Source organism: Eurosta solidaginis, chromosome 4 (assembly GCF_040869045.1).
Source record: "Eurosta solidaginis isolate ZX-2024a chromosome 4, ASM4086904v1, whole genome shotgun sequence".
Lineage (NCBI taxonomy): Eukaryota > Metazoa > Arthropoda > Insecta > Diptera > Tephritidae > Eurosta > Eurosta solidaginis.
The window spans coordinates 174322426-174343353 of record NC_090322.1 but is presented as its reverse complement, the minus strand read 5'-3'; the positions used below and the strand labels follow the sequence as shown (position 1 = coordinate 174343353).

At 34.3% G+C, this 20928-nt stretch overlaps 1 protein-coding gene across 2 annotated transcripts in view; it reads left to right on the top strand.

The window, feature by feature from the left end:
- The window catches only part of LOC137250656 (nose resistant to fluoxetine protein 6-like), a 127285-nt gene that overhangs the window by 35390 nt on the left and 70967 nt on the right, over positions 1-20928 (top strand). The window lies entirely within an intron of this gene.

The window sequence follows — 20928 nt, the reverse complement described above, 5'->3', positions numbered from 1 at the left end:
GATATTTTTGACATTCGGCGGCGGCGTGCGAAAAACGACCTAAATCGGCGGCGGCGGCGTATTTCTCTAGCAACTACACATAGATATGACACCTAACGAAATATGTGCCTATTTTCGAAAAAGCCGTATTACCTTTCGCAGCAAATGCAGTGAAAATTAAGTTTTGAATTTTTTCGTGTTTTTCCATTTTTCCGTGAATTATTGAAAATAATTTACTAACACTGCGACATCTGTTGCAGAATGGATGTGAAAATTTGACTTATTTGATGGCAATGCTGCCATAGTGTCATATTTTATTGACACTTTTTTTCCCCTTGCTCTGGGATGTATTAACAATTTTTGTTGTTATATCGGCCTACTGAATTTAAGATCGCGGGTTCGAATCGAGCTCAAGGCCTACCAATAATTTTTTATCATTATTATTGTTATGATAAATTTTTTCTTAATTGAAAAATTTTTTAAATTAAAATAGAAGAAAGAAAAAATTTAGACAACTGCCAAAGCTCGTTGTATAGATCCATTTCGGGAACTGCTAAATTCCTTCATCGGCAAGGTTTAGGCGCCGCTTCTATAACCATTCAGCCATCACAGCGGTTTTTGTTTGTCTTCATTAATCCTACTTCTATTCTGGTTCGTGCCAATTGATATTCACAACACTGCGACATCTGTTGCAGAATGGATGTGAAAATTGGACTTATTTGATGGCAATGCTGCCATAGTGTCATATTTTATTGAGCAAATTTCAAAGAGAATGACGACGGTGCCACTTGTTTAAAAAAAAAAAAATCCAAAATAAGAAAACCACCAAATCGAAAAAACACACAAAATGGGAAAACAACAAAAAACTAGTTTTTCAGTTATCAATACAAAACGAAAAACCCTTTTTTGAATTTACTATGCAAAAAATTATGAGATACCCGGACACCTATTTATCGGGTACAATTTTGCAACTTCTCCTCCAAGCGAATTGCAAAATTGCGCCCTCTTGTTGCAAAAGCTTTGTTTGAACGAACAGGATTTTTCCAAAGTTAGTAACATTTTGTTCAAGGTTTTACGAATTTTTACTCACGCGAACGAATTTAATAAGATAATAATATACATGCTTTTTTAATGCTGATGTTTCCGACAACATAAAAGTTTGAGTTGTTTTGGAATCGTTTCAACTTAAAGTGTTACGAAAATTAAACTTTCCGAATTACATGTAAAGTTACTCCAGTGGTGAATTACCTTCTAGCGATTTTATTCTTTACTTTTCTATAACTTACAAGTTCTCCATTTAAAATGTTATGTTAAACATATATACAAGTTTTGTTCCAAACAATGAATTATGGCAACTACATGCGAGAGAAGAAATTGAGAATGAGCTGAGCTGCAACTGAAAGAATTGAGAATCAGTTTTGTGACTACTATTTTCATTTCTCTTTGCAAAGCGAAGTCCAAAACTATAAATTAAATAAATTATAAAATATAAAATTTGGTGAAAGTGCGTTTAATAAAACAAAATAATAAAGTATATAATGTTTAATGTGTGCCAGCATATTTGATGTAAGCCCAATTGATGTTCGGTTAGTAAGTGCCACCGTGGTGTGATGGTATCGTGCTCCGCCTACCACACCGTATGCCCTGGGTTGGCACCCCGGGCAAAGCAACATCAAAATTTTAGAAATAAGGGTTTTCAATTAGAAGAAAATTTTTCTAAGCGGGGTCGTCCCTCGGCAGTGTTTGGCAAGCGCTCCGAGTGTATTTCTGCCATGAAAAGCTCTGAGTGAAAACTCATCTGCCTTGCAGATGCCGTTCAGAGTCGGCATAAAACATGTAGGTGCCGTCCGGCCAATTTGTAGGGAAAATCAAGAGGAGCACGACGCAAATTGGAAGAGAAGCTCGGCCTTAGATCTCTTCGTAGGTTATGTTGTTGTTGTTCGGAGGTTATCGCGCCTAACATTTATTTATTTATTTATATATATGGCAACATAGGTACTCGTACAAAGCTGTCGCAACAACTTTTTTTGTTCATTTGACTACTAAAACGGTCAATTACGAATCAACGACTTGTGCGCAGTTGATTCAACATCTTGTTGCGATGGATAAAAATTAACAGAAATTTCGGTTGAATTGACCCGTATTGCGATTGATTTTACCAGTCTTTTTATTTCAGTGTTAGGACCACTTTAAATAACAAACGTCACCAAATTTCGCAGCCGGTTTAATTTAAGGAATGACTGCGTTTGAAATGACTGGGCGAAGTTCATGATTTGACGATGTTGTGTTTAAGTTAATCATATAGCGGGAACAATTTCTTCTTAAGCACGGTGTCCATATCATAAGAAGAAGACCAATAAAAAATTGAGTGTACGAATTTAAAATTCTCAGATAGAATTTCAAAGTCCAATCAAAAAACTCATAAATAAAGTCGCTGTTATCCCTGGTATATAATCGACTGTGTTCTTACAGAGTCGTAGCTCTAGGAAAAATAAGACGCACATATATTTCTTTGGGAAATCAGAGCTCCCCTGTGCACTATTTCTAAAAAATGTTTAGCGTTTTTGATGTCTAAGCATCTTTGGTCACGGCATGGATAAATCTAAATGTAAGCGTAAGGGAAGTGTAAGCGTAAGCATAGTGCTTGGTAGTGGTATTTTACGTGATGGAATATAGAAAATTTTTTCTCAATTGAAAAAATTATTAAATATGAATATCAATTGGCAAGAACCAGAATAGAAGTAGGAATAATGAAGACAAACAAAAAACCGATGTGATGGCTGAATGGTTATAGCAGCGGCGCCGAAAAGTTGCCGATGAAGGAATTTAGCAGTTCCCGAAATGGATCTATACAACAAGCTTTGGCAGTTGTCTAAATTTTTTCTTTCTTCTATTCTAATTTAATAATTTTTTCAATTAAGAAAAAATGTATCATAACAATAATAATGATAAAATAATTATTGTTAGGCCTTGAGCTCGATTCAAACCCGCGATCTTACAAATCAGTAGGCCGATAGAACAACACAAATTGTTAAGACTTTTTATATTAAAATCTGAGCTTTAATCACTGTGCAACACATCTTAACTGTTTCTTATTGAGATTTATATGTGATATCGCCAACTTTAGCATTATCGATTAGAAATCCTAAAATGAAACTTAAATTTTTGGGTCTCTATGGAGGAATCGTCCCAATTGAGGCCAAAATATATGTGTTTTGAGCTAGAGTTGTGAGACTGGAAACAATTGTTTATTTGATTTATAGGTACCACCCTAATGTATAAATATTATTTCCCCTATTACGGTTAACAACTCAACTTAGTTGGGTTGTAATTAAAACAACTCAACTTTAAGACAACTCAACTCCTGTTTGGTATTACGAATTATAACTTATTTTAGTTGAAGTTGAATTGGTGTTGCAGATTCCTTGCTGATGACAGCTATCAAAAATGCTGTGGAAATGATTTTGGTGTTGGACTGGTTTTAGATATTATTGAGAAGCATATTTGTGCGAAGTGGATTAAAAGCCAAACAGCAAAAATTGTATTTTACTCTAAAACAGGATTCTCAGGAGTAGTGATTAGTATTAATGGGACTCACGTTCGCATAATTTCACTTATTTTGGCTGCATCCGGACTGCGGCCAGCCTCGTCCAACTTCGGAATGTCGCTCCATAAAGTCAAAAATGTATTCAATGTAATCCTTCGTTTAAACGTTGTTGTTTCTATAAATGTGTACAAAATTGTTGATTATTGTTTGATTAAAAAAGGTTTAACTACCGGTTTTGTTTTTATTCGGTATCGTTTTATGAGCCCGTGCACTCTTATCAAAGGTGGTATCAAAAGACACGTTTCGATCTCCGTTTTTAGGATTCGAAAACGGAAATTAAAAATAGTATTTCTGTCGAAAATTATTCACAAAAACCCACAAAATGGTCCCGACAGGGTCCGAAATATGAGGCCCATCCATAGTTTTTTTGCACAGAACATCTTTCTGCGTTGGCGGCCTTCGGCCGCAATTTGTAAACATAACCCTGGGTGGGTCTAACGCCTTTCTGCATTAGTGTGTATAAAAAATCTGGTAAAATATAACAACCTCAAGAAAATATGAACCGAAATGATATGATAGGAATTAAATTTTAAATTTTGTTTTAGGATTCTTAAATCGGAGGTCGAAACGTGTCTTTTGATACCAACTTTCAAAAAATTTTGTTCAAAATTAGGTGGTGAACCGTCTTCTAAAACAAAACATTTTTTCAAAACAACTGCAAAATTGTATGAGACAACTGCTAGTAATCAGTTGTAAGATTTTGACGTCTTTGACAACTACGCCAACACAAGGTTGTAAACGGTAATGCCACAAAAAGTTGTTAGACTAGACGGACATTTTTTTTGACAGGTTGAGTTGTAATGTAATACCAAATTGCGAAATTTCAACCCAGCCAGAGTTGAGTTGTAAACGGTAATAAAGGCATATATTATTTTAATTTATGTACATTTAAATTATCGATTGCCATCAAAACTTTTTAAAATTTGCAAACTTAGTTTTTCGTATTCTTGAACGCGCGCGTAACACGTGCGCTGGGTCTGTTGTTATAGAAGATGACTACTTAGATTTTCATATATATATTTCATACATATATTTAACAACAAATTGAATAAATTCGGTGTAATATTTTATTGTAAATTCCAAACTAAGCGTTATTAGTAAAATACCAGCGATTATTAAGATTATTCGTCTACTGTTATTATAAAATCCATGGAAAACTTGTTAAAATGGTAATTCTTTTCTATTCCTAAATATTTAATTGATATGAGAACGACGACGTCCCTCTAGAAACTATGCTAATGCTAAATACATACATACATATGTATATACTTACTATAAGCAAAGATTATCGAAAATAAAGATGTTGCAGGCGCAAAGTTCGGTGGAAAGCAGCGGAGCGTAACAAAATTCTAGTAGGTCACTTTCACCACACCAAAAACTTTAACACAATTTTTAACATAATTTAAGCACAGAAATACACTGATTGGAGTTTTATAGAGTAAAAGTTAAAATTCTGAACACATTAGCTGAATAAAAAGTGTACAAATAATTGTTAAATAACAAATACAGACAGTGGTAGTTTAACAAATTCTGCTGTGGTAAGTGGTGAATGTGACCTACTAGAATTTTGTGAAGCTTGCTTCACACGATTTCTCGTCCCTGCAACATCTATATATTCGTTAATATTTGCTATAAGTATATAGAGACGTAATTTACGCATCGTGTTTGTTTTGAATCGCGCTTATTTTAATACGTGATCTGCACTTGAATTAAATTTTTTTAAATACGTTGAACACCCTTGCGCATGCGTAGCTACATACATAAATACATAGGAGTATATTCATAGATAAGTAATTGATCTACTCATGTTACTCCTTTGTGCTTCATATGGCTGGCAGGCGGCTACTTAAAATATCTATTCATTCATACAAACATATTTACATGAATACAGTGGTGATCTCATAATTAGAGTCACAAAACATTGATTGAAAATGAGTATAATTTATTATATAACAAGTAAGGAAGGCTAAGTTCGGGTGTAACCGAACATTACATACTCAGTTGAGAGCTGTGGAGACAAAGTAAGGGAAAATCACCATGTTGTAAAAAGAACCTAGGGTAACCCTGGAATGTGTTTGTATGACATGTAAATCAAATAGAAGGTATTAAAGAGTATTTTAAGAGGAAGTGGGCCATAGTTCTGTAGATGGACGCCATTTAGGGATATCGCCATAAAGGTGGACCAGGCCTGACTCTAGAATTTGTTTGTACGATATGGGTATCAAATGAAATGTGTTAATGATACTTTTAAAAGGGAGTGGGCCTAAGTTCTATAGGTGGACGCCTTTTCGAGATATCGCCATAAAGGTGGACCAGGGGTGACTCTAGAATTTATTTTGTACGATATGGGTATCAAATGAAAGGTATTAATGAGTATTTTAAAAGGGCGTGGGCCTAAGTTCTATAGATGGACGCCTTTTCGAGATATCGCCATAAAGATGGACCAGGGGTGACTCTAGAATTTGTTTGTACGATATGAGTATCAAATGAAAGGTTAATGAGTATTTTAAGAGGGCGTGGGCCTTAGTTCTATATGTGGACGCCTTTTCGAGATATCGCTATAAAGGTGGACCAGGGGTGACTCTAGAATTTGTTTGTACTATATGGGTATCAAATGAAAGGTGTTAATGAGTATTTTAAAAGGGAGTGAGCCTTAGTTCTATAGGTGGACGCCTTTTCGGAATATCGTTATAAAAGTGGACCAGGGTTGACTCTAGAATGCGTTTGTACAATATGGGTATAAAACGAAAGGTGTTAATAAAGGGAGTGGACCTTAGTTCTATCGGTGGACGCCTTTTCAGGATATAGCCATAAAGGTGGACCAGGGGTGACTAGAATTTATTTTGTACGATATGGGTATCAAATGAAAGGTATTAATGAGTATTTTAAAAGGGCGTGGGCCTAAGTTCTATAGATGGACGCCTTTTCGAGATATCGTCATAAAGGTGGACCAGGGGTGACTAGAATTTATTTTGTACGATATGGGTATCAAATGAAAGGTATTAATGAGTATTTTAAAAGGGCGTGTGCCTAAGTTCTATAGATGGACGCCTTTTCGAGATATCGCCATAAAGATGGACCAGGGGTGACTCTAGAATTTGTTTGTACGATATGAGTATCAAATGAAAGGTGTTAATGAGTATTTTAAGAGGGCGTGGGCCTTGGTTCTATATGTGGACGCCTTTTCGAGATATCGCTATAAAGGTGGACCAGGGGTGACTCTAGAATTTGTTTGTACTATATGGGTATCAAATGAAAGGTGTTAATGAGTATTTTAAAAGGGAGTGGGCCTTAGTTCTATAGGTGGACGCCTTTTCGGAATATCGTTATAAAAGTGGACCAGGGTTGACTCTAGAATGCGTTTGTACAATATGGGTATCAAACGAAAGGTGTTAATAAGTGTTTTAAAAGGGAGTGGGCCTTAGTTCTATCGGTGGACGCCTTTTCGAGATATCGCCATAAAGGTGGACCAGGGGTGACTAGAATTTATTTTGTACGATATGGGTATCAAATGAAAGGTATTAATGAGTATTTTAAAAGGGCGTGGGCCTAAGTTCTATAGATGGACGCCTTTTCGAGATATCGCCATAAAGGTGGACCAGGGGTGACTAGAATTTATTTTTTACGATATGGGTATCAAATGAAAGGTATTAATGAGTATTTTAAAAGGGCGTGGGCCTAAGTTCTATAGATGGACGCCTTTTCGAGATATCGCCATAAAGATGGACCAGGGGTGACTCTAGAATTTGTTTGTACGATATGAGTATCAAATGAAAGGTGTTAATGAGTATTTTAAGAGGGCGTGGGCCTTAGTTCTATATGTGGACGCCTTTTCGAGATATCGCCATAAAGATGGACCAGGGGTGACTCTAGAATGCGTTTTTACAATATGGGTATCAAATGAAAGGTGTTAATGAGTATTTTAAAAGGGCGTGGGCCTTAGTTCTATAGGTGGACGCCTTTTCGAGATATCGCCATAAAGGTGGACCAGGGGTGACTCTAGAATTTGTTTGTACGATATGGGTATCAAATGAAAGGTGTTAATGAGTATTTTAAAAGGGCGTGGGCCTTAGTTCTATAGGTGGACGCCTTTTCAAGATATCGCCATAAAGGTGGACCAGGGGTGACTCTAGAATTTGTTTGTACGATATGGGTATCAAATGAAAGGTGTTAATGAGTATTTTGAAAAGGAGTGGGCCTTAGTTCTATAGGTGGACACCTTTTCGAGATATCGCCATAAAGCTGGGCCATGGGTGACTCGAGAATTTTTTTGTACGATATGGGTATCAAATGAAAGGTATTAATGAGTATTTTAAAAGGGCGTGGGCCTTAGTTCTATAGATGGACGCCTTTTAGAGATACTGCCATAAACGTGGACCAGGGGTGACTCTAGAATGTGTTTTTACGATATGAGTATCAAATGAAAGGTGTTAATGAGTATTTTGAAAAGGAGTGGGCCTTAGTTCTATATGTGGACGCCTTTTCGAAATATCGCCATAAACGTGGACCAGGGGTGACTCTAGAATGCGTTTGTACAATATGGGTATCAAATGAAAGGTGTTAATGAGTATTTTAAAAGGGCGTGGGCCTTAGTTCTATAGATGGACGCCTTTTCGAGATATCGCCATAAACGTGGACCAGGGGTGACTCTAGAATTTGTTTGTACGATATGGGTATCAAATGAAAGGTGTTAATGAGTATTTTAAAAGGGCGTGGGCCTTAGTTCTATAGGTGGACGCCTTTTCAAGATATCGCCATAAAGGTGGACCAGGGGTGACTCTAGAATTTGTTTGTACGATATGGGTATCAAATGAAAGGTGTTAATGAGTATTTTGAAAAGGAGTGGGCCTTAGTTCTATATGTGGACGCCTTTTAGAGATATCGCCATAAACGTGGACCAGAGGTGACTCTAGAATGTGTTTGTACGATATGGGTATCAAATTAAAGGTATTAATGAGGGTTTTAAAAGGGCGTGGGCCTTAGTTCTATAGATGGACGCCTTTTCGAGATATCGCCATAAACGTGGACCAGGGGTGACTCTAGAATGTGTTTGTACGATATGGGTATCAAATCAAAGGTATTAATGAGGGTTTTAAAAGGGAGTGGCCCTTAGTTGTATATGTGAAGGCGTTTTCGAGATATCGACCAAAATGTCGACCAGGGTGATCCAGAACATCATCTGTCGGGTACCGCTAATTTATTTATATATGTAATACCACGAACAGTATTCCTTCCAAGATTCCATGGGCTTTTGATTTCGCCCTGCAAAACTTTTTCATTTTCTTCTACTTAATATGGTAGGTGTCACACCCATTTTACCAAATTTTTTTCTAAAGTTATATTTTGCGTCAATAGACCAATACAATTACCATGTTTCATCCCTTTTTTCGTATTTGGTATATAATTATGGCATTTTTTTTTATTTTTCGTAATTTTCGATAACGAAAAAGTGGGCGTGGTCATAGTCGGATTTCGGCCATTTTTTACACCATTACACCATATATCGATTTTTGCTCAAGTTATTGTGTTAACGGCCGAGCGGAAGGACAGACGGCCGACTGTGTATAAAAACTAATTTCAACCGATTTCGCCCTTTTTCACAGAAATAAGTTATCGTCCCAGAATCTAAGCCCCTACCAAATTTCACAAGGATTGGTAAACTTTTGTTGGACTTATGGCATTAAAAGTATCCTAGACAAATTAAATGAAAAAGGGCGGAGCCACGCCCATTTTGAAATTTTCTTCTATTTTTGTATTTTGTTGCAACATATCATTACTGGGGTTGAATTTTGACATAATTTACTTATATACTGTAAAGATATTAACTTTTCTTTTAAAATTTGAATTTAAACAAATTTTTTTTTAAAAAGTGGGCGTGGTCGTTCTTCGATTTTGCTAATTTTTATTAAGCAGACATATAGTAATAAGAGTAACGTTCCTGCCAAATTTCATCATGATATCTTCAACGACTGCCAAATTACAGCTTGCAAAACTTCTAAATTACCATCTTTTAAAAGTGGGCGGTGCCACGCCCATTGTCCAAAATTTTACTAGTTTTCTATTCCGCGTCATAAGCTTAACTCACCTACCAAGTTTCATCGTTTAATCTCTATTTGGTAATGAATTATCGCACTTTTTCGATTTTTCGGAATTTTCGATATCGAAAAAGTGGGCGTGGTTATTGTCCGATATCGTTCATTTTAAATAGCGATCTGAGATGAGTGCCCAGGAACCTACATACCAAATTTCATCAAGATACCTCAATATTTACTCAAGTTATCGTGTTAACGGACAGACGGACGGACGGACGGACATGGCTAAATCGAATTTTTTTCGATACTGATGATTTTGATATATGGAAGTCTATATCTATCTCGATTCCTTTATACCTGTACAACCAACCGTTATCTAATCAAAGTTAATATACTCTGTGAGCTCTGCTCAACTGAGTATAAAAATAATTGCAAAGTAATACAAGGCATGACATAATATTTCCCTCTGCTGATTTCTCTCACTGTCCATCTTCTCCCCCTTTCTTTTCCTTTCTAAAAGTTCTTTTACGCTAAAAGTTCTTTTAACTTCCCGATAAGCTACAAGCTTGAAACTTGGAATATAGTTCAGAACCCGATGACAATGCAATAATAAGAAAAAAAAACTCCGATAGATGGCGCATGGATCGAAATATTTCAAAAAATCGTATTTGTGGTCCGATTTGGTTCATATTTGGAACACGTAGTACATACAAGAATAGAATTGCCCCTAGGTGGCGCAGGTATAGAGATATTCAAAAAAATCGTATTTGTGCGTCAAATTTCTATTGATAGTCATAAGTAAGACCAACTGAACATTAATCAGGTTATGCTACGCCTAAATTTTTTTAGAAATTTCACGCGCCCAACGCTTTTATTTAATTCTCTGATCAACGCCCTAGATTGATGAGAACTACCTAATTATTTTCTACCTTTAGTACTATTATTACTTAATATAAGTATTCTTTTCATTAAACCCGTTTAACTTAAAAATTTATTTTTAATTATTTTTTAGTTTTATATTTATCGAAAGTATTGCTTTTATTCTCTCTATATAAAATGTCTTAGATTGCCGATTATTCGGATATTTTGAATGGGACAAAATTATTGCTCAGCTCCATTCATGAAAGGTTTGAAGGTTGTGCCGAAGACAGTCACGTCCTTACTTGTTAAACTTAATAACGCTGCACAAACTCATGAGCCTAGGGTCTAAAGCAGTATTTTAATAAGGCAATTATTAGACCAATTGGATCCAGTGGGGCTCTTCTGATAAGGATAAACTTTTAACACAAGTTCCAAACTTTCCCACTTACATATGGGGTATTCCATTCCATTTCGACCAATTTTGAACCTGATCCCTTTAGAATTGGCTGAAAGTTTTTCTTCTTTTTCTAGCTTACGAAATACGTTTTTCAGAAGTTTTTCAAATTTTTTAATCCAACTCAAAAAAAGTTATGAATTTAAAAAAAAAAAACACCGTTTTTGTTTTCAAAATGCTATAACTTTTTCAAAAATTGACCGTTTGGGATCTTTTTTTTTAATTTGTTTTTAAATTTAATTTCGGAAAAAATTCAAAAAAATTTTTAAAGTTTTTTTTGTAATTTTTCAGTTTTTCGAGATTTTTCGAATTTCGCCCTTTTTTTCTCATAAAAAACTTCAATTAATACTGCAATCATCCCCACTAATCCCGGAGTGGGTCGAGAATTTTTTATTTTTTTTTTATTTAATTGAAAAAAAAAACTTTAAAATTTTTTTTGTATTTTTTCCGAAAAGTACATTTAAAAACATATTAAAAAAAAAATGATCCCAAACGGTCAATTTTTAAAAAGTTATAGCATTTTGAAAAAAAACACCGTTTTTTTTTAATATTTAAAACTTATTTTGAGTTGGAATACGGTGTTTTTTTTCAAAATGCTATAACTTTTTCAAAAACTGACCGGTTGGGATCATTTTTTTTTTTTATGTTTTTAAATGTACTTTTCGGAAAAAATACAAAAAAAAATTTAAAGTTTTTTTTCAATTAAATAAAAAAAAAAAATTCTCGGCCCACTCCGGGATTAGTGGGGATGATTGCAGAATTAATTGAAGTTTTTTATGAGAAACAAAAAAAAAAAAGGGCGAACTTCCAAAAATCTCGAGAAACAGAAAAATTACAAAAAAAAACTTTAAAAATTTTTTTAAATTTTTTCCGAAAAGTACATTTAACAACAAATTTAAAAAAAAAGATCCCAAACGGTAAATTTTTGAAAAAGTTATAGCATTTTGAAAACAAAAACGGTGTTTTTTAAAAAATTCATAACTTTTTTTGAGTTGGATGAAAAAATTTGAAAAACTTCTGAAAAACGTCTTTCGTAAGCTAGAAAAAGAAGAAACACTTTCAGCCAATTCTAAAGGGGTCGGGTTCAAAATTGGTCAAAATGGGATGGAATACCCCATATATACATATGACTACATCAACTTAGTAGCGTTTACTTTATGCAGATGACTTAAAAATATTCTCAGCTACTAAATCGCCAGAAGATACCATAATGCTGCAGGATGATGTAAATAAGCTTCACCAATGGTGCCAGAATTCCCGTCTCTCATTAAATACGCATAAATGCTTCCAAATTATTTATTGAAAATCAACTAAAATTTTTTATACAAAATACAGTATATCTAACTATGAACTTCAATGTGTTGATGAGATTAAAGACCTGGGTGTCGTCTTCGACAAGAGGGTTTCTTTCATTAATCACATTAACTACGTAACATCGAAAGCGTATTCTATGTTCGGATTTGTACGGCGCAATTCCTCAAAATTCTCAGAGCCCTATACATTTAAGCTGCTCTACACGTCATACGTTAGATCTCATCTTGAATATGAGGTCTTCATTTGGAGACCAAGCAACCAAACGGCCATTTGTAGAATTGAGAGAATTCAACAATTTTTTCTTAAATATGCCCTTCGGCCGTTAAACTTTTCGGAGCCGATGCCTTCCTACTCTGAACGTCTTTTACTTTTAAGCCTCAAGTCTTTGGAAAATTGTTGTTTTTGGTGTGGTTGGTGTTGTAGCAGTGCTTCGCCCCATCCAATAGGCTTCCCAAGGCAGTCGGTTCTATGTACCGGAGCGACTCGGGATTTTTCCCGACCAAGGACCGTCATTTCAGTGTAACCCCAAATTTAATTTGGAAAATCGTAGATCTATACTGTTGTTGTCATTCACGTATAATATTATTAATGGCTACATTGATTGCCCATATTTGCTGGAAAGGATTCGATTTAATGTTCCTCTCAGATCTCTCAGAAATTCCTTTCCATTTTATTCCGATTATTTTAGATAAAATTACGCTGGTAATGCTCCCATTACGCGTGCTATTCGGGAGCTTAGCTCAATAAGTACTTCCGCTCTCTAGATTTTTCTATACAAAGGACTGAATTTATGAATATTTTGAAGTCTGTTTTCTAGGTACACCGATTACTTTAGGCATAAGTATTTTTTTAATTTTCTTTGTGTTATAGTCTGTAAGGATTAAAATTCATAGACTTAAATAAATAAATAAATAAATAAACTTATATATGCTTATAAACTAATTCTTTTCTGACTAGTTAAATGTTTTCATAAACATACGGGGTTGTACTAAATTATAAGTTTTACTGTTGTTAGAAATATTATAATTATCTAACTATTTAATAGTATTATTGTATATATAGTAGCAGAATTCTAGTTTACTTGTAATAACAAACATTTAAGTATGTAATCTTACACAATAAAATTTACACTTTCCATATTTGTTGTTTTAAGGTAACCGAACTTGTTTAGAATGAATGGAAGTCGCGGGCAAAACAATCGGTGACAAATAATTAAATACTGATTTGTCATATAAAAATCAAGATTTTCTAATGCAATTAAAGTGTTTTTTACAACGCTTACGCCATATACACGTATGCACATTAAAGTGATTAAATAGCTTGTTTTCTGTAACAATCTCAAAAGTTGAGATTTTCTAAAAATAAATACTTATTCAAAAACCAACAATTGATTTTTTTGTCGTGAAACTTGGAACAATATATATTTACTATGGAATATATAATTTTTTTTTGTATTTTCACTAATTATGGTGTGTGGTGAAAATTTGATATTGACAGACTTGATACTTGAGAAATGAAAAGATAGGCTTGGGGAAATTTGCGATTACAACGTTATTCGCAATTAACCTAAATATCTAAAACAGTAACGAAATCTATGCTCGTGGTAAATTTAACATACATATTTAATATACCTGCAGCGAATCGCACTAGTTCCGAACTAGCGTAAAACTATCGCATTAAGAAACAATACTAGTTCTAGTTCCGCTCCCTGACAGTGCTTGCAAATGATACTTCCAACATTGTGATGCGCGACGAAATGGCAATGGCCGACCTTTGTACACCTTTTGAAGGCGTTCTTAACTGGTTTCGTAGATGGTTCTAAAAAGGTCGCAGCCTTCGATTAAGAAACAGCTTAGACTTTAGCGCTGTTGGTACAAGTGTGACTAGTGATAGACCTTTTAAAAAAAGTATCGATACCGGTACTCATATAAAATACTCGATGCTGGTACTCATACTCAGTCAAAGGTATCGAGTATACTCGATCCAAGTGAATACTTCGGAATTTTTACCAAATGTGAAGAAACTTTTTTTAACAAGAACGAATTTGTTTGAATTTAGTATAAAACACGTAAAGAACTTTAAGTTTGGACCAAACCGAACAATTTATACCCATTTGTATCATCTTACATATATTTCAAGCATACATTTAAAGATACACGTCATGAATATTCAATGATTAAAAAGATTTTTGATCGCCTTAAGGCATTCAAAAAGTAGTTTTTACAGTTAGAAAAAGCAATCACTCCCGGTGTATTTTTCCGATGAAAAGCTTCCCAGTGAAAACTCGTCTGCATTGCCCTTCGGAATCGGCATAAAATGTGTGGGTCTCTTCCCCTCAATTTGTAAGGAAAATTAAAAATAGCACGACGCAAATTGGAAGAGAATCTGGGTAAAAATCTCCTCAGAGTTAAATCGTGTCAGGTATTATACGGTCTGTGGAGAGATGAACTAAATAGAAGGGAATCAGAACGACTTTCCTATTTTCTAAACTTTTCTACTTTGCATTACCATATCTCTAGTGGTAGTATTGTTATGTACCATATCTTGGAAATTTTGTTACGATTAAAACTCTAAGCCTCTTTTTTTTTAAAGCAGGCGTGGACCTTATCCGCTTCTATATATATATCAAGGACCATATTTCCGCCCTATTGCAAAGTGATGTCAACGGCTTTTGATTTACGCCTTGCAAAACTTTTAAATTTTCTTCTTCTTAATGTGGGAGGCGCCACGCCCATTTTACAAAATTGTAGTAAATTTGTATTGTACATAGTAACAATTTTTATCCACTCGTCAAGTTTCACCACGTTATCAGTATTTGTTAAACGATTTTGAAAGTGGGCGTGGATATAATCTTTCGACCATTTTCAATAACATTCACCAAAATTTCACAGTAGAACGAAAAAGCTTTATTGCATGACAAGTTAAAATGTATTGAAATTGTATGGAGTTAGAGATTCTGTTTTTTTTTACCACCATATGCAGAAATCGTTTCTCATTCCACCATTATCAAAAGGTCGGTTTAAATCAAATGCGGAGCTTTTACCGAATCTTCGACGATCTTAGTTTATGCTCAAATTATTGTGTTAATGGACTGAACTTTGTTGATCTTAAAAATGGAGACCATCGGCACGATAAAGTATCGAGGTAAAATATCATTACTTTACTCAGTACTTGGAGGAAAGCATCGAGTACGAAATTCTCGAGTATTTTTAGGAAAAATATCGATACTACTCACTCAGTACTGGTTGTTAAGTGTTTTTAAATTACACTATTTACTAATTTTAATATTTAATCAAAGAAAAGTAAATACAAATTCTTAAAAGATTTTTAGAATAAACATCAATTCAATTCAAGTTGAAAATGTATAACATATTTTTTGAAACTTAAAGAAAACGCATTGGACATAAATTATTATTTTTTGTATAACATATATAAGTGGTAAAATAAACAAGTACCACCACACTGGTATCATTCTTTCACTAACTGTATCGCTCTGCATTTGAAAAGCACCAGTTTGGAGGTAGTCATTAAGACTGTACACTGAAAGAAATTGTGCTAATAAAATCAACTAATCGGTTCTGTTGTTCTCGACTTAACGGAGATTCGGTGAAATGGATCGAATTATGGTTAATTCGACCGATTTCTTTATCAAGCGAACAAATTAGTTTAGTCATTTCAACAGAAGAGAAATTTTCGCTCTTAAGTTAACAAAATTCTGTAAAATTGACAGATTCCTAATCAATCTAACTGATTTTTCTGTTAACACAACTGATCTCACTGGTCATTTCAACAGCGAACAACAGTCAATGCATGGGGAAATTTCAAAGAGAATTTTACGCTCACTGCGCTCTTTACTTTGTACTTATGACGATGGTGCCACTTGTTAAAAACGAAAACACCAAAATAAGAAAACCACCAGATCGAAAAAACACACAAATTGGGAAAGCAACAAAAAACTAGTTTTTCAGCTATCAATACAAAACGAAAAAACCCTTTTTTGAATTTACCTACTGTGCATAACACTGCAAAAAATTATGCGATATCGGGACATCTATTTATCGGGTACAATTTTGCAACTTCTTCTCCAAGCGAAATGCAAAATTGCGCCCTCTTGTTAGCAAAAGTTTTGTTTGAACGAACAGGATTTTTCCAATTTTAGTAGCATTTTGTTCAAGTTTTTACGAATTTTCACTCACGCCAATGAATCTAATAACATCATAAAAAACATAATTTTTTAATGTTGATGTTTCCGACAGCATAAAATTTTGAGTTGTTTTGGAATCGTTTCAAAATAAAGTATTACGAGAATTTAACTTGCCGAATTACATGTAAAGTTACTCCATTACCTTCCCGCGATTTGGTTCTTTAGTTTTCTGTAAATTACAAGTTCTCTATTTAAAATGTTATGTCAAACATTTATACTACAAGTTTTGTTAGAAACAATCAAGTGTGGCAACTCTACATGCGAGAGAAGAAATTGAGAGTGAGCTGCAACTGAAAGAATTGATAATCAGTTTCGTGACTACTTGAAAACTATAAATTAAATAAATTATAAAAAATAAAATTTGGTGAAAGTGCGTTTAATAAAACAAAGTAATAAAATGTATAATGTTTAATGTGTGACAGCATATTTTATTTACGCCCAATTGAAGCTCGGTTAGTAAGTACATACATATGTATGTACATATGTACACTGAAAGAAAAAGACTGGTGAAATCAACCGAAATACGGGTCAATTCAACCGAAATTTCTGTTAATTTTCATCCATCGCCACAAGATGTTGAATCAACTGCGCACAAATCGTTGATTCGTAATTGACCGTCTTAGGAGTCAAATGAACAAAAAAAGTAGTTGCGACACCTTTGTACGAAAGTACCTATGTTGCCATATACATAAATAAATAAATAAATGTAAGGCGCGATAACCTCCGAAGAGATCTAAGGCCGAGCTTCTCTTCCAATTTGCGTCGTGCTCCTCTGGATTTTCCCTACAAATTGGCCGGACGGGACCTACATGTTTTATGCCGACTCCGAACGGCATCTGCAAGGCAGATGAGTTTTCACTGAGAGCTTTTCATGGCAGAAGTACACTCGGAGCGCTTGCCAAACACTGCCGAGGGGCGACCCTGCTTAGAAAAATGTTCTTCTAATTGAAAAACCTCATTTCTAAAATTTTGATGTTGCTTTCGGTGGGGTGCGAACCCAGGGCATACGGTGTGGCAGGCGGAGCACGCTACCATCACACCACGGTGGCACTTACTAACCGAACGTCAATTGGGCTACATCAAATATGCTGGCACACGTTAAACATTATACACTTTATTATTTTGTTTTATTAAACGCACTTTAACCAAATTTTATATTTTATAATTTATTTAATTTATAGTTTTGAACCTCGCTTTGCAAATAGAAATGAAAATAGTAGTCACAAAACTGATTCTCAATTCTTTCAGTTGCAGCTGAGCTCATTCTCAATTTCTTCTCTCGCATGTAGTTGCCACACTTGATTGTTTCGAACAAAACTTGTAGTATAAATGTTTGACGTAACATTTCAAAAAGAGAACTTGTAAGCTATAGAAAAGTAAGGAATCAAATCGCAGGAAGGTAATTCACCATTGTAGTAACTTTAAATGTAATTCGCCAAGTTTAATTTTCGTAACACTTTAAGTTGAAACGATTCAAAAACAACTCAAACTTTTATGTTGTCGCAAACATCAACAAAAAATTATGTTTTTTATTATCTTATTAAATTCGTTCGCGTGAGTGAAAATTCGTAACAACTTGAACAAAATGTTACTAACTTCGGAAAAATCCTGTTCGTTCAAGCAAAACTTTTGCAACAAAAGGGCGCAATTCTGCATTTCGCTTGGACGAGAAGTTCCATTTTGTGTGTTTTTTCGATTTGGTGGTTTTCTTATTTTGGTATTTTTTTTACAAGTGGCACCATCGTCATAAGTACAAAGTAGAGAGCGTAGTGAGCGTAAAATTTTCTTTGAAATTTTCTCATGTATTGACAGTTGATTCCCGTTAGAATGACCTGTAAGATCAGAAAAAATCAGTTAGATTGACCAGGAAACTGTCAATTTTACAGAATTTTGTTAACTTAAGAGCGACAATTTCTCTTCTGTTGAAATGACTAAACTAATTTGTTCGTTTGACAAAGAACTCAGTCGAATTAACCATAATTCGATCAATTTACGTATATATATGGCAATATACTTTCGTACAAAGCTGTCGATGGTAATCCGGAACAAGTTTTGTTTATTTGAATTCATATTTAAGTTATTATTTTAATTAATATTACTAAATATAGCAATAAAATCATTAGAAATGAAACGCACTTATGTGTAATTTATACAAATAAAAAAAACTACGTAAGTTTAAATACATATTTATCCGGCTTTTTTACGCTGTTAATCTAGAAAAAACAAAAACCTCTGTCATTTCTACGGCTTTCGCTGTTAGTCTCATCTTAACATAAAATATGTTAATCGAACAGTTTGCACTAGTAATTTCAAAAGAACAGAAATCCCTTTCATTTTAACAGTTTTGATTGGTATTCTTAGAGCGACAGTAATAATTGTTAATTTAATAAAACTATGGGTAAAGTTTAACGAAACCACTTCTTTCGTTTATTTGACTACTAAAACGGTCAATTACGAACCAACGACTTGTACGCAGTTGATTCAACATCTTGTTGCGATGGATAAAAATTGACAGAAATTTCGGTTGAGTTGGCCCGTATTTCGGTTGATTTTATCAGTATTTTTCTTTCAGTAATAGAGCGAAACATTTGCTTTGTGTGACTGTCTCCCATATTCGTTGTATTGACAGCACATTGTTCTGCAATTGCAGCAAATTCATTTTTTGACTCATGAGGGGTTAAACACGTATAATTTTGACAAATTTTTTATAAATTGAAAAAATTCCGCAAATAGGCCTAATTCGTGCGTTAGACTGGGTCGGGAAAAAAAGTAGCAAATGTCCGCTGCGTTGAGAGGGTATCGGTGAACTTTTTCGAGGTTTTTTGTATCTCTCCGAATATAGCCGAGACAGCCGTTTTTGGTGCAACGTGGTTTATATATAAATTTAATATATCGTTATTCTGGTCTTGAGAAGCTTTATAAATCCTTTGAGCTTTGAAGTCGTTTTCATATAGTTTTATTCACTTCACCAGTTCTAGCTCTTAACGTATGACTCTTGTTTAATAAAACTATGGAAAGATATCTATTTAAAACGATTGGTAAGCTGAATAGGTAATTCAAAGAAATTATGCATAGAGTCAAGTCAAAAATATCAATTTTAAAAATCGAATGTCAAACAACTAGGGTACAGTAAAAGAAACAATTTCGCCTGCATTTGAAAAAAAAAAAAAAAAAAAAATTAAAACAAAATCTCTGAAAATCTTTCAACATAAACGTCAAATTAAGCTCTAGCAATTTTTTATTTTGTATGAGGACCAACCCAGTCTTTCGTACGTCTGGGAGTTCAGGCGAAAGTCAGTTGTACTTTTTTATACTTTTCACGGAAAGTAAATGGTATAGTAAGTTTGGTCCGAAATCGAAAACTGTAAGTCCTTGAAAGAGAAAAGAGAGACCCGCCCATGTTTGAATGCAAATCAATTTTTGAGATACCTTGATGAGGTTTGGTGACATTTTTCGAAACCGGAATCGGTCGGATCGGAACACTATACCATATATCTCCCATACACCCGATTTTTCAGAAAAGTTGTTTTATCATATCTTACTCAATTTATCGAAGCTTCAAATTTCCTCAGATGCTTTCGTATATGGCACTCATTGTTGGCTCAAAAATTGTGGATTTCGGTCGAATATGTACTATATAAGTATACCATACAACCGATTGTTCAGTTAAGAGGTTCATTGTCATTTCTTGATCAATCGTTGAGTGACAATTTTCTGAACTCACCGTTGGGTACTTTTGATCTACTCAATGGTTGAGATTTTACGGCAAACTACTGAGCATAAATTTTTTCCCTACATTCGCTCAACGTGTTTTTGCGGTCGTTTGGCGGTTATTTGACATTAGTAAAGTGTACGTTATAGATACAATTTTTCCTCTTAATATTATAATGACATGTGAGAAACAATTTGCGAAGTCCTTTTCCTTAAATTTTAAGGATAATTATTTCATTTGGCTCAACTCGCCATTTATAGAACGAACTTTATAATCTGACGGGAACATGTTTCCAACGTATCAAAAAAAGTAGTTCGCTGAAAGGCCCATTATAGATTAAAAAAATGATGTTTATAATAGTGATTTAAACAGATACAATGCGTCACTTACTAGGCGGACTTGGCCTGCGTCATACTTTGGCAATTTTCTTCTTTTGACGTACGTCAGGCTATGTTTAATTAATTATCTATGCATGTGACCAAAAGAACATTGCTGTAAATCTTGGCTGATTTTATGACCAACTCTGGACAATAGAAATTTTGAGAGGTTTGAAAAATGGCGGTACTGTCTCAATGAAATAAATAGAAACATCTAGAGAGGCGTGTTCTCATTGAACGCTTGAAATTCTTAAATTCATTAGTATACGAGAAATAAGCGAAGGATGAATATGGTGACGGGCTATGACCCAGAAAGTTTTCTAATTTAGAACGTATTGACATAACGTGTTCGTCTTTAAAACTACTAATCAGACAAAAAACTTATAAT